Source organism: Antedon bifida, chromosome 5, assembly GCF_963402885.1.
Source record: "Antedon bifida chromosome 5, ecAntBifi1.1, whole genome shotgun sequence".
In the NCBI taxonomy this organism is placed as follows: domain Eukaryota; kingdom Metazoa; phylum Echinodermata; class Crinoidea; order Comatulida; family Antedonidae; genus Antedon; species Antedon bifida.
Genome location: NC_136230.1, coordinates 13,565,515 through 13,591,170, shown reverse-complemented (window position 1 = coordinate 13,591,170; position 25,656 = coordinate 13,565,515). Strand labels below are relative to the sequence as shown.

At 32.3% G+C, this 25,656-nt stretch overlaps 1 protein-coding gene and 1 pseudogene across 1 annotated transcript in view; one reads left to right on the top strand and one right to left on the bottom strand.

Annotated features, from left to right (window-relative positions):
• LOC144842636 (uncharacterized) overlaps positions 1–25,656 on the top strand; it is a 173,169-nt gene that overhangs the window by 89,321 nt on the left and 58,192 nt on the right. The window lies entirely within an intron of this gene.
• On the bottom strand, positions 2,513–3,457 carry LOC144842368 (uncharacterized; annotated as a pseudogene).

Here is a 25,656-nt window from a genome sequence, read left to right as displayed (position 1 = left end):
TGTAGCACGCGACTTAATGGCTATTGGCCTTGTTTCAATTCGATTTACTAATTGATCTGACTTTATTTAATTTATGGAATACTGTACATTAAAAGAAAAATCAGCTGGACAACTTTAATTTAATTGTAAAGGCCTAAAAAACTAAACTTGACGTTCCATACATGGGCTCACGTTTCTGTAGCATGCATGCTAAAATATATCTCGTATTGTCTTTACACTGTAAATATAAAATGTATGTCAAGTGTCCATCAACTGAGATGGAAAAATCCAAGTTCCACCTGAAAAATTAACTTTGTTGTTGTATGGCATTTTAATGTCACATAATATTTAGTTATTTTGGTCAATAATTTGAAAAAAACAAATTATCATTTACCTGAAAAACCAATGGATATTTGGTTGAATGTAACTGTTATGTTGACTTTTTGTAAGTGAAACATGCCTTTTTTTTCCCACGAAAGTGAAACAACGCTATAAAATGGCATATTATAGTTTTTGGACGACAATACAGATTTAACGTTTGAATTTTAAGCAGTTAAATTACCTGCCTAGTCTATCCCCAATTATTATTTTTTAATATTTTATTATGCTCACCTCTCTTAAAATAAACAAAAACTATGACAAATGAATACAAACTTATGTATTGACTTCAGAGCAAATAATATAGATGCAAAAACAAAACAAATGTCTATCACACACAATATAATATTTTAAAACACAGTCAAATTAGTCATTGGTAATGATTATTTTAAAAACAGTTGTGCTTTAGTGAAGATAAAAGGGTAGAAAACATTGAATTGAACATGATTAGTTAATCTTCAATAATTGGTGTTTGAAAAAGATAATTGTTGCAGTTTTTTTTTATCTCATTAGCATGGTTTGACTGCACTGATGCTTGGGGCTTATTACAATAATGTTACTGTTTGTCAGAATTTGATTGAATCAGATGCAGATGTTAACCATCAAGCTAACGTAAGTAATAAAGTATATTTTATTTTTTTTCCTTTTAATAAATCAGGAAATTGTATATAGATTCTATTTCCGTCAACTAAAGTGTTTATTTATCTTAGAAATAATATAGGCCTGATATATAATAATAAAACATTTTATAACTCGCAAATTCAAAAGGTGAAAATGTAACCTGGTTGAAGCAATTTTGTAAACAAAAAGTACATACAATTGTTATAATTGAGATAAACATAAAAAGGTAAGATTCGAATGGTAAAACTTGCTTGAACTAAACAAAAAATATTGTTTTTTTAATGTTTTAAAACGAATAAATGAATTAGAAGAATAAAGAAAAAAGCATGCCAAGTGATCTAATCAATCAATTTCGCACCCCCTCTTTCAACAATTACGGTAGTTGAATCATCGCTGTTGCGAGGAAAATGTATTCGGTTCCCACTATCATTTTGCAATGTAACCACACACACATGTTAAAACACCAGTTTTAAAACGATTTGTTGGGTTTTAGTCAGTTATTGATATAGGTAGATATTTAGTTAGTTATTGTTTATTATCATTTAAAAATAATTTCGTTGATCTGCCTCTGCTGCTCACAGCATCTTGTCTAAAAGTGGTGGATTTAATTTGTTTTCATTCGTACGATAATTGAATGTAATTTATAAATGAAAAAGTTTAAAAAAACAAAGAAAAGAATAATGCTTAACTTCCTTGGCATGTGCTCCACATACTGACTTATCAACAAAATGTAAACATTAAATTGCACACTCCCGGTAAGAACATTGCGCAAATGTACATTACATTATCTTGGCGTTCGCTACTTTGTAATCGACGCAGTGTGTTGCAATCAATGCGACACTCGGCGAACAGTTTAGGCCTAATAGAGTTGCGTTTAGGTCAACGATACCGTGTTTGAACGTGAAAAAACGAGATAACCAATGAAGTGCTTATATTGTTATGCTTAGACAATAAATACACAACACATCTTACTTGGTACCGTGCACTTTATTCATTCGTTGTGCACAACCTCCTGGCCGGGGACTCTTTCCTTTACAAATACCTCGTCTATTTAAACCAACCCACAGGTGAAAAATATGCAAATAAGTATTGTGTACCACAAAATACTAACGTCACAACATACGCCCACCCTACAAAAATTGACCCCTATCAATTTTGATCAAATATGATACAAATCTACATGTCTAGCATTATCCAATTCTAATATACTTTTTTAAAAAACATTTTCCCTTTTTATATCACAACATACGCATTATCCAAGTATATACCATATATACTGTACAGTTTGAGCTAATATATTAAAAGTAATTGATTATGTCGTCATCTGTACACAACCTAATATTATGATTCATTTACATTAAAATTGCAATTAATTCGGTAATCGTCATCAGTTAATTTATAGACAATAAATATACGCCCCCGACAAAATAATAACCGCATGCTTTAGAGAATTTAACATATCTAAATACTGTACAGACTTACATACATTTGCCTTTTACTTGATACCATGCCACTACACTATTATCATCAGAATTCAAACTTTACATTTCCCCGTAATCCTTACAGGATTATTCTCTATGTACTCAAGGGCAGTGGAATTCAGATTCTGCACGGCTTCCCATTTATTCCGAGAGTGGGGAAAACCCTTCCATTTAATCAGGTATTCCAAACAATTTTGACGATAACGTCCTCTTATAATTGTTTCGATTTCAAACTCTTGCTCACTTTCAGGAATGCCAAGAAAAGTTAAATGGTATTTCCGTACCGTTTTAAATTATGGGTGGCCACCACCGGCTCAAATGAGTCCTCCGGACAGTCCCCGATCTCGAATTCCGGCAGCTCACTCATTTGCTCCGGATCCGTATGTAAACTATTATTAGTGGGTCGTGCATATCGATTATATGCAAATTTTGTCCGGTTCACATGAACCGGTGCTTTTAGAACTAAGTTCCAAACACAAAAATTAAAAGGCCACACAGGTAAGGGCCAGACCAAAATTTCATTAATTTACGCGATAAACCTTTCTGTAACGAAGGTATATACACCCAAATCGAATCGCCCACTTATATGTTACCTCGCGGACGCGTTCGTCATATCGCTCCTTCATTTTCGCTTGATTCTTAGAAACAGCTCTAAATATCTCCAACTGACTTATTAACACATGCATAATTATGATCTCGTAATGTTTTATCGGGATAGTGGCATTGTTTTAATAATGTCACATCGAGCGGAAACCTGGCTTCCCTGCCATATTAAAGGTAAAAATGACTATAACCAACAGAGTTTGTAGCCGGAGCTGTACGATAAGCGAACTGTATCGCCGGTAAATATTTATCCCAATCATTATGATATTCATTTACATAATGCGAAATGCACTCTAAGATAACAGCATTGCATCTCTCCTGTATTGAGGGTGATATGCGCTGGTATTTTTTTTGTTCTCTTTTGTGGCGCAAACACCACTTTTATTCACATTCATATTATCTCATATTACATAAAATCGTATTATTTAACTTGTAAATGTCGTTACAGTTCATAAGTAACATATTTACATATATGAATTCTGTATATTACTCCCTTTTTCATTAATTTTCTTATATTTTGCTATACACTTGACAGGATCATCATCATCATACACAATTTCATTTGTTTGTTTTTAAAAAAACTAGCACCATTTGCATTGCAGATTTTTTTTTCACTTTTGTAACATAAACTGAATATATTTAAAATTAATTCATGCAATATAATTATGCTACATTGTATGGTAAAATAGATATAATAAAACACATTTAAATCAAACCTACGGTAGTCATATCAACTACATTAGATTTAAAGACCACCCATGGATTTTGACAAAACGGTTTTTTTAATTCATTATATATTTTTATTTTATAAATAGAATAGGTAGCGATGGTATATAATTGGTTTTTTGTACAATTTCCACTGCCAAGAATGAGCTCTTTAAAAGAGCTTTTACTACCATCAATATTTTTAAAAGTGTTATCTATATTTCTCCATAAATTCTTGTTACCTGGACATTCAAAGAACATGTGTTTTTCATCGTCAAAAGCATCACAATTATTGCATTTACTAGTACTCTTAATATTCCACATATATAATCGACTATTGGTAGGAATAGTTCGATTCAACAATTTATAATTAAATTGTGCATATTTTTTGTTGTTTTCATTTAATACTTTTTGTTTCCAAACTTCTGGCCATTTTATTGTAATTTTAAAGACATTCTCCCATTTACATATACATTGAGGAGGAATAAAAATGCTGTCGACAAAGTATAAATATGCATCTTTTGTGGTCGTTCCTAAAATTGTATCGATTACGTCACATTTTGTAACCATATTATTTACCTGTTTATTGTTTTCTTAATTACATTTATCCACATTTTTGGAATTGCCTCAACAAGTGTAGTGTATTCACTAATCCAATTTCTTTTTATACCCAAATTATTCTTTATTTCACTTGGGTTTAATAAACGATTAAAGGAAACAACGTGTTTCACTTTTGTAATCCCTGATGAAACCCAATTTTTATAAAATAAAGCCTTGTTATTTATTTTAATATTCTTGTTTCCCCATAAATATGCGCTGGTATTTATTTATTTTATTTTTCGCTATCTTGGCTCTCAAATCGTCCATGACCAGAACACCACAGGAGACATTTTTCCTATCATCGAAATTACTATTAAAAGGAGGAATCACCCACTGAACCCGACTAGACGATTCAATGCTGTCTAATATATTAGAAACTTGCGCAACCATCCCCGCGATCGTATCCTAGCGTTGTATTTTCATTACTAACACGGGACTTGGGATGGTTATTTTTAAAAGTACCAGAGGAAGGTTCATCCACAGTACGCTGGACAAATATGGCTAGCCGAGCTGCATCTAAAGCATTTCGAAAATACCCGAATGTTCGGCAATAACCCTCTCATAAAATAGACAGGAGCTCAGAATCTGATTTCTTTATCTGCTTACGCAATAACATAATATCCGACGCATATTAATCAATGGTTTCTGAATGTAATTGTTTCCTAGTTAACAACTGCGATTCAATACCCCATGTCCAGGATTGATTCTCAAAATGTGCTTTTACCAAGTTGCGTATTTTAGTTACATAATTATTATATATATTATACTTTCATTTTCAACGCTAAAAATGGCTTTAGATTCTGTATAATCCCGCAATGAAGCATCATTCACATCCCCTGAATATTTCAACACAGACCCATCCATATCATATTTAAAAGCCATGTTGCCAATTTCACATTCAAACTTCAAATCTGATAATACAATTATTATATTTAGAACTATCCAATTATAAAAATGAGATAAATAAATAGAAATATTTTATTAACAAAAGATATACAACCAACTACTGCCGTTTCCAATCCAACAATCACAGCCGTTGGTTAATTCCGTAAATGTTCAAACCAGCACACGAAAAACAATCATGGACAGACCAACAATACCACCTCTCATCACTAGTAAGTATACAGCGTCAACTGTTACTGTAATAACAAACACCATAATGTATTTCAAAATCAGATTCCTAAAATCAATATAAAAAACATCTTACTGGGTACCGTTCACTTTATTCATTCGTTGTGCACAACCTCCTGCCCGGAACTCCTCCCTTTACAAATACCTCGTCTATTTAAACCAAGCCACAGGTGGAAAATATGCATATACGTATTGTGTACCACAGAAGACTATAGACGTCACAACAATGTGATAATGCAAGTTACATGTATCTGTATCAGTATTGTTGACTTCCAAAAAGAGCAAACAATAAAAAAAGATCAATTATTAGAACAGTATGCTTTTACGAAATTAATTGTTAATGGTGTACAATAATATTTATTCTTAAAAGTGGCAACGTTTGGTGCAATTCTTGTCGTTTGTTCTATCCGATTAGTTTAGGAATTGTCTTTGGGTAGAGTGAGTAACAATAATAACAATTATACTTGGTGGTTATGTATATGTTTATATTGGCCAGCCCTTGTCTATTAGTAACATTATCATTTTGTTGACGATATTTAATTATACTAGATGCATTGTTACGCTCAATTCGCTCGCGTACCATCTAGGTCGTGCCCACAGATGGTTTTAGAATACAAGGAACACCTATTAAGAGGTCACCTTTGAAACCTCACCTTTCGAAAATTGGTTATTGTCCCCTTAAACCCGCAATTGTCTCCTTAATAATTGATCTGGACTAACTGAATACATTTAGAAGAATTGAAAATTTAGACTAACCAACGATTAGCCAATAAAACATTTCGAACCAGAGAAAGTACCAAAGTTTTGTATTAATAATGATGAATACAATTATTTAGTAATTGTTTTGTTTACTTTTGTGATATTGTTTCTTTTGGCAGTCAGAGTTCTCGTTCCCTGAATAGGGGTGTTCCAAAGGAGAGGTTCTACTGTACTGAAGTTTCGGCGTAAATAAATAAGTGTAGGCAAGGCTATGTGTACAGTATACATGTCGACTACATGAACAAATAATACAGACACGTTGATTTATTAATCGAATACAATTCAAACCCTGGAAATTACATCCGAAAGAGAAACTAATTGTCATAAAATAAGTCCAAACTATTGAATTAAATTTAATCAAAACCAAATGTGTGTTTTGCATTGTATCACCGATTACTATCCTTTTCATGGCACATTTGATGAATTTGGGGCGGTACGTTCACAATTAAAATATTCCAATTTGAATTGCTTATTGTCGAGGTAAACGCTCGTTCCCTACTACATCAATATAATTTAAATAGATATCATGTGTATTTACCATACAAAACACAGACGTTAACAAAGTACCTAGCCTATATAATATAATATGGCCTAACTCCTATTCTTCTAGGCCTGGTGGGATAATATAGGCCTAAATGCCAAAATAAAACAATGATCAAGAATTTTTATCAACTGCAGTCATAGGTCGCGGTGCTAAAATCCATAAAATCACAAAAGGCTAATGGTTGACCAAACATTTGTTTACCAACTGCAGTCACAGATTTACAACAAAATATCATTCAATCACTTAAAAAACTCATATTTTATTCTGTTAGACAAAAATCCTGACGGAATTAAAGCTTGGAAAAGAGACTGGAATGTATGGAACGCCGGAGACTGCTATTTTTTCGGCAACTTTACCATTTCGGATACTTTGGTATTAATTAGCGGCAACTTTTTTTCTGCGGCTAGGAGACTTCAAAATTCAGAGGCTACTTTTTCATGCGGCGACTCTGCGACTTTACTATTCGACTGCAACTTTTTATAGCGGTGACTTGGCGAATTTAACATTCGGTTACAATTTTCTTTCATGTGGTGACTTTGTTTCGGTTGAATAACCTCCAATACCTCTCTTCGTGCAGTGTTTTATTGGTAATTTATTTCTTTCACCCAGTCTTGTGTATGCATCCTTTACGAAAGAATCTTCAAAATGAACAAAACATTGCATTGAAATTCTAGAAGAAATTAACTTAGGACATCTTTATGTCAATTTGAAATAGAATATAATTATAAGGTTTTTTATTTTTTCTAAGAGGACCTACTCTCTAGCATAGAAGCCTACTGTACTCACTAAAAATGGCCAATATATAATGCGACATTTATATAGCGCTATTTTGTAAAGATCAGAGCGCTTTGAGTGTTAGTTGGTTATTAAAAGTATCTAGACTATGAACAGGAAATAGGCTAACCAAAGACAACCCGATAGAGAGACGAGCCAATAGAGAAATTTGATTAGGCCTACTAGCCTAGGCATAACATACATTAATAGTATTATATTATTTTAAATATAACCTATGACATGGCTATTTATACTAGAGACCTAGTTGGTGTGCCTTTATTTTATTTAGTATTTTTATTTATTTTGAATTGAACTAAAACAATGTTTTACTCCAATTCATCCGGACATTTAAACAATTGAAACATTAATTGTTTAAGCGGTTGGGTGGCTACTTAATCACAATGCTAACTGTTTAGCTGGTTTAATATGAACATTGTATCTACATTTTTGCATTCTTAATGTTTAAAGTACAGTTAAATTAATTAAATATTTGTAGGCCTATGCCGTATGCACAAGTCGCCGGATGGTGTAGCTGCCTCTCAATAACAAAGTCGCTATTGCGGCACATTAAAAGGTCGCCGAAAGTGGCACTCTCCGCGTTCCATACTTAGTAAGAAACAATCCAATGATGAAATATGAGGGACAAAAGTTTAATAATAAAGTTTATTTGTCATTTCCAATTTAGAATGTTAACAAGATCATAAAGTAATGCTGCTGTTCAGAGTGTATCAAGAGTGTAAAAACCATTTTGAACATATATCAAGATAAATGTTTGTCAAAATTAATAATATGATGATACGTTCAAGTATTTCACAAGAATTCAATGGGACAGATCTATATAGTTTTCTAAATTCGCCCTTCTTATAAAAGAGGGGAAACATTAGCATTTTAGCCATTCATTTGGGAGACATCCTGTACACAGCGATTTCTGAAACATTTTTACTCGGTGCGAGTGTTTTGGTACATTAACGGGGATGGTTCAGGAATACTTTTTTTTCATATTTGTGTTATAAACATGTTTGTAAAAATGTCAGCTTTCGCTTTTGCGTTATACACATCTATCAGTCAAGGTTAATAAGCCGACTCCAGACACTATTATGTGTTGTGGATTTGATGAAATTCCAGTAAAGCTTTGTGTTGGTTCTTGCAATTTAATGTATTCCTTTTTCAAAAAGGTTACTGATATTCATCATTAAGGGTAATCTTAACATTTTGCATCATCGGCGTAAAACAGTGCACTATCTTAGATGGATATGTTTGTTTTTTCTTATTCCAAATCTGAGATGCCTTCCTGAAAATTGAAGATGGACTGTTTTTATCATCTCCTCCAAAATGAAAAAAAAAAGATCCATCCTATGTTTAAGGTGTACGTAGCAGAAGACGTTACCGGTCTATCATCTCTCTTATAAATAGGCCCGTAACAGTTATTAAGAAACTGAATGTACGAAAATACTTTTTTGTCGAAATTATTGTACTTATTTTTATTTCAACAAAACAAAATTACTAGTGTAGCCTATAAAACTGAATAAATGATAAATGCCTTATATATTTACACGTCTTAAGTGAATGTTTCCCTCGTCCATTAAACAGTATAATACCTATTATTCCATATTAATATCGAGAGTAAGGCCTGTTTTCCAGTCGATGTTGAGTTGCTTTGAGTTATGCAGATTCAACGATTTGGTATGAAAAGGGGTAACTGGTCTTTATGTCGACGCATTTTAGATTACTGACATTTTAACGATTGACACGAATAGCAGTGAAATATGTGTCAACACTGCGTTTACAACTTTAACGATAACAAAAGTTTCACAAATTACGTCATCATAATTTGATAACAAAATAGTACGCACTGCTACTTCTTGAATTCTCACAAAGCGACGACGTCTTCAATTATTGTATAAGTAAAACTATAAATTATAATAACAAACAAAATTAAATTTAATGTTTTGTCTTCAGTCCAAGCATAAACCAACCAATCAAAATCCATTTTATTTTTTACGTAGTCTTGGTGTTCCAGCAATGCTCGAGAGAAAGCGCTAAACTAAGTTAAAAAATCATACTTTAATACCAATTAATTGTTTAAACAATTGGTGGTCCGGCTCGATCATCATCACTATTGGTTGTTCATTCAATCCAACTCAGCGTCGGCTGGAAAACATTTTAAATACCGTACATGTTTAAAAGCCAAATTTATATTTGAGAAAATGTAGTAACTTGTAAACACTCCTGTTTCTAAATCCCATAATGTATAATAATAATAATATATTATATGTTATATTTTACATATTATATATTATATTCTTACAAATAATTGAACATTATATTATAAACTAACTAACAACAACAGTGTTGGCTTTTATCTGTCAGAGAACGATTAACTAAATAATAGTTAAACTAGTTAAATCTGGTAGAATTTAAATTCAAATTAGAAACAAATTTGAGTTGATAGTAATACCTAAACGTGTTTTATTTATTTCAGAATGGAAGTGGGCCGTTGCATTGTGCTGCAGAACAAGGTTGTACAGATATTGTTAACATTCTGCTTATGGCAGGATCTCATGTGAATGTTCAGAGAAAGGTAGGCCGTATGTGTTTATACTCTTGTGGATGTTCTATTTGGATTACATTTCATTAAAAATACATTGGCAATAATTATTGTAAATGCAAATATTACTGTACATTATACGTGAATGCATATAACTGTGAAACAGGTTAAGGATTAGATAAAGTTGATTCAAATTATATTAAACACGCACATTCGCATTTCTGTGTAGGATGAAATACAAAATGTATCCCATTAGGCCTATGTATTTAATATAATATTTCACTGTTAGTGCTTATTCGTTTTGTTTAGTTGTGTATTTTCTTTCTGTGTATTTATTCAATCTGTAAAGACATAGAAACAGAAATAAACCATTCAGTAACTATAAGTTAACTTGCGCCCTCAACATTGGCGAATTATACGTAGTGCGTTTTTTGTATACGCGTATAGCCGATAGTTTCAAACATAATATAAACTTAATCAAACTAACTTCTTCTCTATTTCCCTAACCATATTCATCATATTGTTACAATTACTGTTGTAAAATGGCTGTATATCCCCCTTGTGACGACCTTTTCAAACAAATACAATTGTGTTTGTGTTATAATACAATATTTCGTGTATAAATATATGTGGCGGAGCGTTTATTAGAGAGTGGAGGTTGAATATTCCAAAGATGGTTTATGGAAGACGGGCGTTTATTATAGAAGACGTTTAAATAAACGGCTTTCACCATGGGCTAAATCATCCCGGGTCTGAACAGCGATACACATGCAAAACATTACAGCAACTCGGCTACCATTCGGCTATGTCGGGGTTTTACCTGATTAAAAAATAAATAAATAATTAATACAGTGCACATTGGCTGCCGTTCATTTCGGCCGCTACGTATAGAACGCCTAAAGCCCCAGTGGCCCATCAAATGTCGAATTTCATATTGTCCATTTGTTAAATTCAAAATAACAGCTTGTCCTCTTATGCCTCGATAGTAGCTATTAGGCCAATTATTTGTTGTTTTTATTTATTTATTTTTGCTATGTGGAAATTTCATTTACATTCATGATGTGGCAAGATTAGGCTTTCGTACTAATGTAATTTTTACTCGATTTCTGATATTAATTTTATTTATTGATTTTACAAATTCAATATACTTCGATTATTTTTTAATATAAATGATTTGATCGTTATTTTATTGCAGTATAATTTCATTTTGCTTAAACTTTACACGCGGCCCATGAATAAAGCAAAATGTATGTCGCCGCCAACGGCAAACGTTGGAGGGGAGCAAAAACCAGGAAGTCGCAAAGTAATTACATGATCAACACGGAAATCACTTCTATACCGTGGACGGTTGAAAATCTAGAGATGAAATCAGAAGTTTTGTTTATAATAAGAGAGAAATATGGAACAATATCGTAATAGTGAAGACGATGTTATCAAATCTACGTTTCGCGGTACATCTGCGATAGAACAGTTTTTTTTTATTGTGCTCGCGTATTTCAGAATTAAGCATAATTTATATATATGTCCCCTTGCCTCTGCCTATCACGCCAGTTACATGATAGAAATTGTTCCATGTTTATCCTATTCGACTTTCTTGCTCTATGCCTGGCATAATTATTTGAAATATGTAGGCCACGGTAGTTTTTTTTTTAGCCTTGTGGTTGTCTCATATTAGGCGAATTTTAATTACGCAGATACAAGACACTTTGTCAAGCCCACCAGAAGTCAAGTGGTTGACATGAGTAGTAAAGAGGCTATACTTAAAGTAATTTCAAATATAAAACAACCTGTAACTATCTTTTCACTCGCCTATTGTGCGTAGTGATGATAAATAAACTGTTACTAAGTTGAAACAATATGAATTACCCTACACATCCACTTAATAATTACTATCTACTAAACAAATCAGGTATCAGATATCATGATAATCTCAATTAATTTGTTCTTAATTTGTTAAAGACGTTTGCATTTACTATTCTGTCGCTATATTCAACAATTTGGTCTGTGGATGTACATCGCATTTTGGAATGATGTTTCATAGATGAGAAGGATGATACATACTAACTAATTAGTATGTAAGTCTCAAACCACTAAAATATAAATAAAAAACAGAGGACAATTGGAATAAACGTTTGAAATGCAACAGACGACAAAACTGTGACTAATAATGTATTAAGCAGGTTGCTTGTGAACTTACAGAACCTTTAGTTGATATTATTATTAGTATGGAAATAAGCCATTTTGTTCCCTTTTCCTAATTATATCATGACAGTTTTTGGGTTGTAATTACTTACCAGTTTGCAAACAATGCAGTGCCTTGTAATTACTTGTATCTAATTGCTACTCACTGGTGAAACTTGTTATAAGCTTAATGACAGTTCCAAGATAATATTGATGACTTGATGATTTTGGTCAAGTGATGATAATATTAAGCTGATGCAAATTAAACGATATTTGATTTCTGTGAAAAAAACACCAGTCTAAACAGAATTAAATGATAACTTTACCGAGAACCATATTTTGACAACGTATTAGGGATGTACATATTGTGTGTAGGGATGTACATATGACTCAATTGCTAATTTGACCTGCATTAGGCTTGATGTATAGAGTGCACACTGACTAAACTAACCATTTCTATTTGAAATTCCATTTAAAAAAAGGTGTGACCTATATTTTACAGGTCAAGTCATTGTTATAAATCGTTGTTGTTTTCTTTTTTTTTTTTTTTTTTTTCTTTCTCATTTATTCGGTCAAAATCAACATACAATACATGATTACATAACAATGTTACAATACAAAAAGTTAAAACTTGAGACAATTAAAAAGAAGGAAAAAATGTTATAAACAATCTAAAAACAATGCAAAAGTCTAAAATGATGGTTAAAAAATGGCTTAAAAATGGTTTTAAAATGGCATAAAAACAGCATTAAAACAGAATATCGTTCAGGACCTTAGTTTAAAAAAGTCATAAAAAATACAAGTTATAAAAAGACAAAAGAATATTAAAAAGCGTTCAGTTAAAAAGAGAGCAGCAGAATAAAGTTATGAACATGAGAATAAAACAGTTAAGTTGATTTCGACCAGGATAGCCCAAAAAAACCAATTACCTAGGTTTATTTCCGTTGGGGTCCTGTAGTATTGTATTGTGATTTTAAATTATTTTATCCTTATTTACCGGTTTTCTCTTTTGTTCGTTAAGTATTCTTTAACCAGTTTTCTAAATATCCCAACACTCATGGTGTTTTTTATGTCGTTTGGTAATTTATTCCAGTCATTAATGGCTGCTTGTATTGGAAATTTTTAATTATGAAGCTAATTGTATGGAAAATGTGCATATTTTGATTACTTTTATACAAAATATGAATATTTGGTAGCGTAATTGTTAAGTTTATTTATATAATATTAAATAATTTAAGTGTTTGGAAAAACTATTTGGTATCAAATGAAAGTCCATAAAATATTCTATCCATTGCTACCCAACATGTATTAAAAATCTGTAATTATGATGCTAATTTTGTTAAAAATGTACATATTTTATTATTTTTTTTTTTAAAAATGAGTATATTAAATAGTGTAAATTTATTTTGGTTTATTTATGATATTAAATAATTCAAATGTTTATTTGGTGTCAAATCGTGCAGAATATACATATTTATATTTGGTCTAACACAACTTTTTTTAGCGAAAAAATTACCGGAAATGCTTTACTGACCTTTGACCCAAAAATGACAAAAAACACATTTTCGGGTTAAATTATTCTTTAAAATGCCAATGAATACACTGTATGGTATCAAATGAAAGCATACACAATATGCTACCCATTGCTACCCAACTTGTATTGAAAATTTTAATTATGAAGCTAATTGTATGGAAAATGTGCATATTTTGATTACTTTTATACAAAAAATGAATTGGTAGCGTAATTTTTATATTTATTTATATAATATTAAATAATGTAAGTGTTTGAAAAAACTATTTGGTATCAAATGAAAGCCCATAAAATATTCTATCCATTGCTATCCAACTTGTATTAAAAATCTGTAATTATAATGCTAATTTTGTTTAAAATTTGCATATTTTATTTCTTTTGTGCAAAAATGAGTATATTAAAAAGTGTAAATTTATTTTGGTTTATTTATATTAAATAATTCAAGTGTTTGGAAGATCTTGGTAAGTTTACCAAGCATTTTGATACCATATCATTTTGATAGACCAACGGGTTACGGAGATTTGGGTGCCATTTTGAAATTGCATTGAAAATCTGTAATTATGAATAATGATGTAGATTTTTTTGAAAAATTTGCATATTTTATAAATTTTTGACAAAAATGAGTATATTAAATAGTGTAAATTTATTTTGGTTTATTTATAATGATTAAATTATTAAAGTGTTTAGGAGATCTATTTTGGTATTAAATAAAAGCCCATAAAATAGTCTATCCATTGCTACCCAACTTGTATTGAAAATCTAATTATGATAGTTTAAAAAAAAAATGTGCATATTTTATTAATTTTTGACAAAAATGAGTACTGTATAAGTTAAAATTATAAAGGTTTTTTAGAAAATGTGTTATACAGTTAGTGTAAATATATTTTGGTTTATTACCTCCGCCAAGGAGGTTATATTTTCACCCCTGTATGTTTGTGTGCTGTGTGTTTGTGTGTGTGTTTTTATCCGATTCTCACCAAATTTGGACACAATGATCTATGCCTCAAAAGCTCGGACAAGTTCGAATTTGAGGGGAAAGGGTCATAGGTCAAGGTCACAACTAACAAAAAACTATTTTACTGCCTAGAGACCACAGTTTTTATCCGATTCTCACCAAACTTAGCCACAATGATCAATAACTCATCATATAATTGTGGTTAAATTTTGAAGGGTCAGGGTCAAAGATCAAGGTCCACAAAAAAAAAGAAATAAAAAAATAATTAAAAAAAAATTACAATATAATACAAAAAAATATATATATATTTTCCGGGGACATTTTATGTAGGGGAATTTTATAGTAGGCGGAGGTTTGTACTCTCAGAGTACCCTCTAGTTATACATATAATTCTAGTGTTTTAAATAAATATTTGGTATACATGCTACCTAGTACATACAGATTATCCAATATGTATTGAAAATGAATCATTTTTTTTGGAAAATATAGAGTTATATAATATTATAAATAAACCAAAATAAATTTACACTACTTATTACTGTATACTCATTTTTGTCAAAAAAAAAGAATATTTTCAAAAAAGTCGTAATTAAAGATTTTCAATACAAGTTGTGTACCAATGGATAGTATATTGTATGGGGTTTTATTTTTTATACCAAACAAATATAACGCTAGAATTATTTAAACCAAAATAAATTTACACTAATTTATACTCATTTTTGTCTAAAGTTATTAAAATATGCACAATTTCCAAAAATAGCATCACATAATTAAAGATTTTCAATACAAGTTGGGTAGCTATGGATAGCATATTTTATGTGCTTTCCTTTGATACCAAATATGTCTTCCAAACATTTGAATTATTTAATATCATAAATAAACCAAAATAAATTTACACTACCTAGTATTCTCATTTTTTTTAAAAAATAATAAAATATGTACATTTTTAACAAAATTAGCATCATAATTAAAGGTTTTTAATACAAGTTGGATAGCAATGGATAGAATATTTTATGGACTTTCATTTGATACCAAATAGTTTTTCCAAACACTTAAATTATTTAATATAATATAAATAAACATAACAATTACGCTACCAAATATTCATTTTTTGTATAAAAATAATCAAAATATGCACATTTTCCATAAAATTAGCTTCATAATTAAACATTTTCAATACAAGTTGGGTAGCAATGGGTAGCATATTGTGTATGCTTTCATTTGATACCATACAGTTTGTCCATTGGCATTTTAAAGAATAATTTAACCCGAAAATGTGTTTTTTGGTCATTTATGGGTCAAAGGTCAGTAAAAGCATTTCCGGTCATTTTTTCGCTTAAAGTTGTGTTAGATCGAATATAAATATGTGTATTCTGAACAATTTGACACCAAAAGTAAATCTGTATGACAAGTGGTTGTCAAGATATAATAACCACACATTTTTAACCTTTGACCCCGATTTTGGGAATGTTCGCCCCGGATAGCGAATTTGGCACACATTCCATGTTGTTCGTGGGGGTCAAATTATCCTATAACAGTTGAGATATTCTCTCCTAAATTAAATGCATACAAATCTGACCCAGGTCCTAGACTAGTAGATGTTTTTGGGATGACACTGAAGTTTTAGATTATTATTATTATTATTACCTTGTTAAAAACTGATTCCATTGGGCCCTGCATTGAGTTAAAAACCATTTACATAATAGCATTTTGCTGAATATACTTCCTATGAAGTTCTGATTTAAATAACCCTAGGGATATGATGGTTCTCCTCCTCCTCCTCTTCGACGCTATTCCAGAGGGTTGCACCAACAACACTAACACTTGTGGAGAAACATTCTTTTCTCGCAAAAGGAATCTAATTAACTTCAACAATGTGGACTGCCTCGTTACGCGTGACTGGGATAAGGGTGTAAATATATCAGTCATATATTTGGGAGTCATTTTATTTATGCATTGAAATACAAGGACAGTCCTTTTAAATGAAACTCTGCCCGAAAATGAAAGCCAGTCTAGGTCTGAGAACATGTCTACTGAAGGAGTCATATATGGACATTTTAAAATAAGCCTTGCAGCTCGTTTTAAACACTTATTAAGTGTTTTATTATGGGATGCATACCTGCCACCCCATACTGTACAACAATAGTCTAATGACGGCCTTACTAGACTAGTTAATAGTGTGTTCATGCAACTTTGTGGGATACAGTCGCGAATCCGATTTAGCATGCCTAGTTTAAAAGAAACTGTTTTGTTCACGTCTCAACATGCGGTGACCAACTTAACGTTTCGTCAATTATGACACCTAATTAAGCATTTAGAGGATTTTACCTTTTCAACTGAATTGTTTGCAATTTTTAGATTAAGGTCGCTAGTAGATGTTTTCTTTTTCGATCCGATGAGCATTTATTTAGTTTTGTTTGCATTTATAGTGAGTTTGTTTCTGTTTGCCCAATTGTGTACTATATCTAATACAATATTTAAATTTGTTTCAATTTCGTCTATGGTTGGTAAACTACATGTCAAGGTTGAATCGTCACCGTACATAAACAACTTACAGTTTTTAGGAATACAATTTTGTAAATCACTAATTGTGTAAATGATAAAAAGCAGTGGCCCCAAAATCGAACTCTGTGGCACACCAATGTTTAGTGGTCGCGTCTTCGATGTTGTGCCACCAATGTTTACATATTGACTGCGATCACTTAAATATTATTTAAACCACTCCATTACGGATGGTGACATGCACATACATTTGAGTTTTTTTTAACAGAATTTCATGATTAACTGAGTCAAATGCCTTGCTCAGGTCTATGAAAACAGTACCAGTCATTTTACCCTGTTCCATGGCATGTAAACACTCGTTGGTTAGGTCATGTAGCGTTGTTTCAGTTGAATGAAACGGTCTAAACCCTGATTGACAAGATGGGATCAGCTTGTTCACATCAAGGTACGAATAGACGCCGAATGTACCCACCTTTCTAACATTTTTGAAACATTTGGTAGGATGGAAATTGGCCTATAATTATTAGTGTTACTTTTGTCTCCTCCTTTGTGAATAGGTGTAACAGAGGCCTTTTTCCACTCTGTAATGTAATGTCCGCATCGTATTGACAGGTTTAGGACATGGGTTAATGACTTTGTCAGTGTGGGTAAGCTAGTTTTAGCATTTTTACACTGACGTCGTCTGGACCTGTTGCTTTACCAGCAGACATTACTAATATTTGACTTTGAACAAATTCTTCTGTGATGTCTGGCAATATACATTGTTCGAGTGAATTTGACTCAGAGACGTTTTGGTTTGATTCAAATATACTACTGGTTGTTGCATTCACCATACGTTCACCGATTGTGGAGAAATGTTCATTCAATATATCAGCAATGTCGTCAGGATTGTTGATTGTAATTCCATTATTGGAAATAATACAATTTGGGGCAGATTTTTTATTGCTTGGAAGGACCTCTTTTAGTTTCTTCCATAGCATTGACGAATCACCTTTGTTATTTTAGATGGTTGATTTAAAATATTCACTTTTTTTGGTCCGGATTTTATCAGTAACGTTATTCCGTAACGTTTTGTAGGTGTTCCAATCTATTTCTAAACCAGATTGTTTAGCCTTTTTATGCGTGCAATCACGTTGTCGCATAAGTTGCATTATTTCACCATCAAGCCAAGTACTGACAGTTTTTGTGGCTGTAAAAGCAATTCCAGCCTATTAAAAAGCACTATTTTTCATTTCTTTGGGAACAACTATTGCTGATTTCGTTATTCAAGATACTCATTTGAATTATGGTCACAGTGATAGAAGTATCATGCCAACAAAGCTGAATGAATCTTACTGGATAAACAGAGAAAACGCTTATTAAATATACATGGAAAAGATAAAACTAAGACAAAACATGCGATACACCACCATTTGCCAATGTTGACGTGGATTATTTTGAGCCAGTAATGATAAGCAGAGGCGACAAGATATCGACAACTTTAAAACAAAAATGTTTGAAATGTATCATAGTATCATGCTACAACAGAATAGTAGACATGATTTTTATCGGGAGTGAAGCGAATTTGGTCAATTCGGTCTAGCGAGCTGGATATCATGTGAAAATTACACGTACCAGTATTAGTATTAGAAGACGACGGTGGGGTGTAGTCTATGCAAAAAAGCTTAGAGTGATCAGAAGGGATTAAATAGAATATCTGGCTATGTTGACTGCCGGTAGCATTCCACTTCCCCTATATTGATTTCTAGGCCTCTTTTCAGATTTTTGTGTTAGACTAGACCCTATGCATGTTAATGAAATAATTACTATGGCTTCGCGATGATTATGTACACTCTGTATTTTATGTAACGATACGGCATGTGAATTATTAATTCTTTTCGAAAAAAAAAACAATTAGTAAAACTAACCTGCTTTGCAGTTTCGCTGTCCTTTTCAGACAGATCCTTCAGAAGATATGACAGGTTCATTCACGTGACTGGTGGGCGCCTTCGTCTCTGTTGATGGTTTAGGTTCCTCGTCGTCGGATCCAATCGCCTCTGATGCGTCTTGTTTATATCTGGTTCTCTATCAATGATGTTATGGTTGGTTATTAGTAGTAACATGATTATAAAAATAGCGGTAGAAAGTTACTACTGTAGGTCATAATAAAATAATGTCTACTTCACTTAAATCGGAAGCCCAGAGAGAAAGTCATTTAATTATTCATATTATACCAATATCCACATTCGGATTATAGATATGTACTATTTATTTTCTAAAGATTACTTTCATATTATTTAGGCTTGGGTCAAATGACATAAAAAATAAAGAAAAGATTGCTTTAAATATTAACATTGAGACAATAATAATGATTACAATTTCAAAGATCACGATTAAGTCTAACATTTTAATTATTTGATCTTCATTTTTACACATCGCCAACCAGAACAGAATCAACATTATAACACGTTCATAAACGATATGGAACACTATGCAAATTATACATTTACCATTACTTTCAATGACAAACAAAGAATGACTACATCGTTTATAATGTACAAATAATATTATTGTTAAAATAATTTCATATTAAATGCATGGCCATGTTTAGTGCAGAGTGTCGGACATTACGAACCAGTATTTGTTTTCTATAAAACTTTAAAAATGTTAATTCGGTTACAATAATAATATAATACTACTATACCTCATAACATGATGCAAACACTGATTTAAATTCATCGTATGTCATGACTAATTCGGTTACAATAATAATATACTTTTTATCATCAATAAATTAAAATGTTCAACAATCCACATTGCATGTGGCATACTATACACCTCAGTAACATAACATCAATACTACAACTATCTGAATTTCAAATCATCGCATAATTATGACAAAGGTCTGTGTAAAGGAGACTAATTAACATAATGGTTCAATATATCGTTAGTGTGAAGTAACACCAACCACTTAGTGTGTTCCCATAACAACAACGTTTCTCGAATAGAAAACATAATGTTAACTTTAGTAAATAAATATTCATTTAGATGGTTAATTTGCACGCGCTCACAGCTCTGATTATCAGATATTTAAAAGGTTGAGTTGAATTATGATATTTTTAAATTAGTATTTTTAAGGCGAATTAGTTCCATTTCACCAAATGCGTACTGTGGTATTGTCAACTTTTTTTTAAAGAAGCTACGTTGCTTTCGCCTGATTGCTGTCTAAAATTAGGCACGGTTATTATCATGTCAAAATGTATAATATACTACATTATTGATACTGTACGTTTTTAGGAGTTCACACGCTTTGTCGTGTCAAATAAAACGCTCTCAATTACACATTTTACCTACTATTATGGTGTTCGGTACACTAATACTAATAAAATAATGTTACGACCAATCATTTTCAACCGATTACAGTATTGTCTCTATCAAATGTCGAAATGTGTTATCTGAACAAAATTTGGAGCCTGGATATATTTTTAGCTGTAACTGCCAGTTCAAACGTCACTTTATTATAATTACACTGAGACTAGTTAGCACTACCGGATAATGTGTTTAAATTTCAGGCAAAGAAACACTTATTTGTTTTACATGTAGGTCTACAGTACTATACAATTATTATACAAGCAAGACAAATGCATACGATACAATACATTATCAAATGTTAATACTCGTTATTGAATTTAACAATGTAGTATTATTTAAATTCATGTTATGTTTAATTGATCACATCTAATTGATTTAGTATAATATTAAACATTTTGCTGTAGATTGAACAATGCTATGTTTGTAATATTTCAGGATGGATCGTCACCTTTAATTTTCGCTGCTGTAAACGGCCACACAGATATTTGCTCCCTTTTGCTCAAGGCAGGTGCTAAATTGGATATTCAGGACAATGTAAGTGTTACACAAATTAATAATAATATGTGCTATAGGCCTATAATTCAGTGTGATTTAAAAAAAAGCGTTTAATTTTACAATTTAAAGGGCGTACCGGTAATAACATACACCGCTGCTTCATCAAGGGTTATTGGGAAGTCAGATCAACCAAAGATAGTGTTTAAGTCGCGATAATTTAAAGCCCTGGACCTGGATACATTCAAGCAAGATGTCACCAACGAACTTAATATTATTTTTTCAAATGAATGATCCCGATATTCAAGCAAGGACATAAATAGGGTCGATTCCTGACAAGTACTGTCTTTAAAAAAAACAGGGCGGGTTTCAAAATTAGTTTAAAGCCTTCACAGTACATAACACCCGACTCCAGTATCTCCCTATACTCACCAACACCCCACACTCTTTTTTTAAAAAAACAAATTCTTCCCACGACAAATTCAATTCAACTTCAGCTTCAAAATGAGAGGGGTATACATAGCTATGATATGCCTATGGTTTAACTACGTTGTATACTGTGTAAATGAATAGGTGTCATATTGGCTGATAATTAAAATATCTAATTTTGGTATTGCGGCCCCCCAGCCTTTTTTTTTCCTCTAACCATCCCAGCCACAATTAACTAACCTTAACTCTACCCCAGGACAGTTCAAATGTAGTAACTTTTCCTAGTACAATTCTAATCATTATACTTCATTACGCCAGTATTTCCGCTCCCCCTCCTCCCTCTTCCCCTCCTCCTTCCCAACACACCCCAGATACTGGGTGATGTGTTTAGACGGTTCCAGTACTAATAATGTTAGCCATCACTCCCAACCTATAATCCCTCAGTGGCAGTTTTCAAATGTAGTTTAAAACATTCCCAGTACAGTTTCAGTCATGGTGATAGGCCTACATCCCCACCATAAACTCCAAGCCCATTCCCAGTGATAATTAAAATACTTTAACAATTTCCTACTACAATTCTGGTCAATTTGATAGCCTACCACCCCTAGCCTAAGCAAAATCCCCACTATCCCCTGAACCCCAACCCGGACTTTTTGAAATGTAGTTTAAAACCATCCCGGTACAATTGCGATCATTTTAATACCCCATATGTATGGTTAAATGCAGAAACAGAAATTTGTATAACGAACAAACATCGAAAGTGGGAAAAAGTGGGCCATTTTGAGCACATTTTGGCCCCTGTTGAAATATAGTTTAGAACATTCCCGGTACAATTGCGGTCATTTTGATACCCCATATGTTAGGTTACGTGCAATAACAAAAATTTGTATAACGAACAAACAAACAAACAAACAGACAAAGGTACAAACTCTCTCACTTATAATATAGATATGAGGCATTTCTTTATTACGTTTTTAGTCGCGTGGACGCGACTCTATAGTTCACTATGTCGGTCGGTCGGTCTGTCTGTCGGTCCGGTATCACTATGCGTTTTAGCACGCGACTTATAGCTGTTGGCCTTGTTTAAAACAGTCTAAGTTTTTTTTTTCATTCATTATTATTAAATAGCTAAACCATATTCTTCTGCGGTATAATTAATATAAAATAGTTCATTTTGTCGTTTAAGGAGAGAAAGACGAGTTTTATACAGAGGTTTTATTGTGACTCCAGCCAATAACGGCCACGTTGTAGTTGCAAACCGGAAATCGCAAAGTGATGATGAACCCGGAAATAACGTTACCGCCGACGGATAAAAGTATACCGATGACATCTGACATTTAAAAAAAAAAAACCATAATAATATCTTTCTAAGACATTAGACATATGGAACAGCTAGGGTGAGAACCGACATGGAGTTGGTGATATGCGTTTAACATTGTGTCTACCTATTCCAGAATTAAGCATTTTATATATAAATAATCATTCATTCTTTCGGTTGTTGCGCTAAAGTAAGGTATGCGTGTTGTTAGATAACTATTGGTGTTTTTTCGTAAGTGCAAGGTCAAGTTCATTTTAAGAAGTACTTGAAATTAACATTTTAATTTACATTAGCACATCATACAACATGTTAGTGCCGGTAATTATACTGCAAAACAACGATTTTAATCAATTATAAGACACCATCAAAGTGTATTGCGTGGGAAATTGTAAAATCAGTATATACAATTTTAAATATCAGAAATTGCGTCGGTAAAAATTACATTAGGCTTTTATCGGGAGAACTGATTATAGCCATCATAGATGTATTTGAAATCAGGTAAAACCCCGATATAGCCGAATGGTAGCCGAGTGGTTGAGATGTTAGGTTTAAACAGGTTGCGCGCTTTCTGCATGTGTATCGCCGTTGAGACCCGAGATACTTTGAGCCATGTTGCAAGCCGTTTAAAACGTCTTCGTTATGCCGAAACGGCACACTGATGATTGTCATTGTTGGTATTTGAGTTAATTACCAAGCTTTTTCATACAATTGTTTACTGTTATCACTTCTTGATAAATCAAATCGGTGTTGTACTTGTTCATATCTTGTTGCAAGCCGTTTAAAACGTTTGATTTATGCCGAAACCGCTTACTGATGATTTGGTGTTTGATTTAAACCATGGAGGAAATATACAAATATCTGTATATTTCCTCCATGTTTAAACTAAATAATGTATTGATTATACCATGGAGGAAGGGTTATACCAATTAGGCCTATCGCATTTATTTGAAACAAGGCCATATAGATGGCTGCAGTCGCGTGCTCAAGTTAGTGTTTACCGACCGACCGACCGACCGACCAACCTAGCAACCGATCGACCAACCGACCGAAATTGCTAAACATGTTTAAAAATGTTGAAAATGTTTAAAAACATTTATATTTTTTTTAATTTACACGTGCGTAGACTGTCACTTTTGACGTGCTCGTATAACGTAATTTCGAGTTGAAAAGTAAGTCAAGAAAACAAAAATCGGGCAAAAAGAGTGCGTATTAACATTTAACGCGCAGTGCGCGTGCAGAAATCTGCGCACTCATGTCAATTTTTTAAACGCTTAAAATTGCCTAAAACGTACTCTTTTTTCATCGAAAATAAATGTTGACAATTTTAAAAATTTTAAGCGCGCGTACGCATGCGTTACATGCGCTACGCACGTAATTGTATTGCCATATGATGATTTATGCCCTGAAATTTATGAGTACCAAATTTTATTTAATTGTGATTCATGCTTGTGAAGATATGATTACAAACGTGATTTCGTTAAATCGTGCGTAGACTGCGTATTTTTTTATTGCGCACCGTGAAAACATAACCACAACGATTCATGGCCATAAGGAATATACTGTGAAAAATTGACTTAGCTAGATTAAACTGATATCAAGATAAGGTCATAAGTTAGTGTTTACCGACCGACCAACCGACCGACATAGTGAGCTGTAGAGTCGCGTTGCACGCAACTAAAAACATATTTTCAATATAATAATGCAACCTCCACCCTCTAATAAACGCCCCGCCATTGTATTTTGTAATATTGTATTATAACACAAACACAATTATATGTGTTGAATAATTCATTGACTGCTATATCTATTTATTTACCAAGCATTTTCATACAATTGCTTACTGTTATTATTTCTTTAAAATATCAAATACGGTGTTGTACTTGTTCATATCTAGGGGAATTTAATTTATTATAACATGTTACCAACAAACGCCTCCCTCGAATAAACGGCGCTACACCTAACACCCACCCCCGACATCACAACAACATCATTGTTTGTATATTTGTCATTACTATACATAGATCTGTCGATGAGCGTTCCTTTAATGTATCTTGGCATTTTGTGACCATCATAAAAAGCTTTTTAAAAATTTTCAATTCGGTTTCAATAGTAATATGATGGGATGCGATAAAATGATACGTGGAAAGGCGCGATACAACCATGAGAACATTCTAGTCATTTACAGGACGTAGTATTTCTAAATGGAATATGACGATTGCTGAATTAATTACGCTTTAATTGCACTAATGGCCAAAACAAATCAAAATAGTAGTATTGTCCCTATAAAACTAACCCTCAAAAGATTCATTTTAAACAAATTAATACTAAAATTACAGACAATTGTTAATACAATAAACACGCAATTCAAATTCAATTTAACTTTCATTTAAGACAAACTGTTCATATTCATAAAAGAAATGAAATACATTGAGTCGAAAAATAGATATCGGAAAAGGACAGTTACTAGAGTTCTAATACATATTGTTAATACCTACTATGCAGGGTGACGAAAAGTGGTTAATTACATAAGTATTAGAGAAATCAACAACAAAGATTCAATAACAATCTGACAACGGACAAGAGAAATGCACCTCTGTTACTTGCAAATCTAAAGTCGACTCGATCACATCCTTATTTCTAACAACGATCTACAATAATATAAAACAATACACAAATTAAATAAGAAAAAAAATCATCCGAAAATAAGTGCATTTTTTGTTAATCTGAATGACTGTGAATTGAGTATTTGCTCGATGGCGGCTAGTTTGATGAGT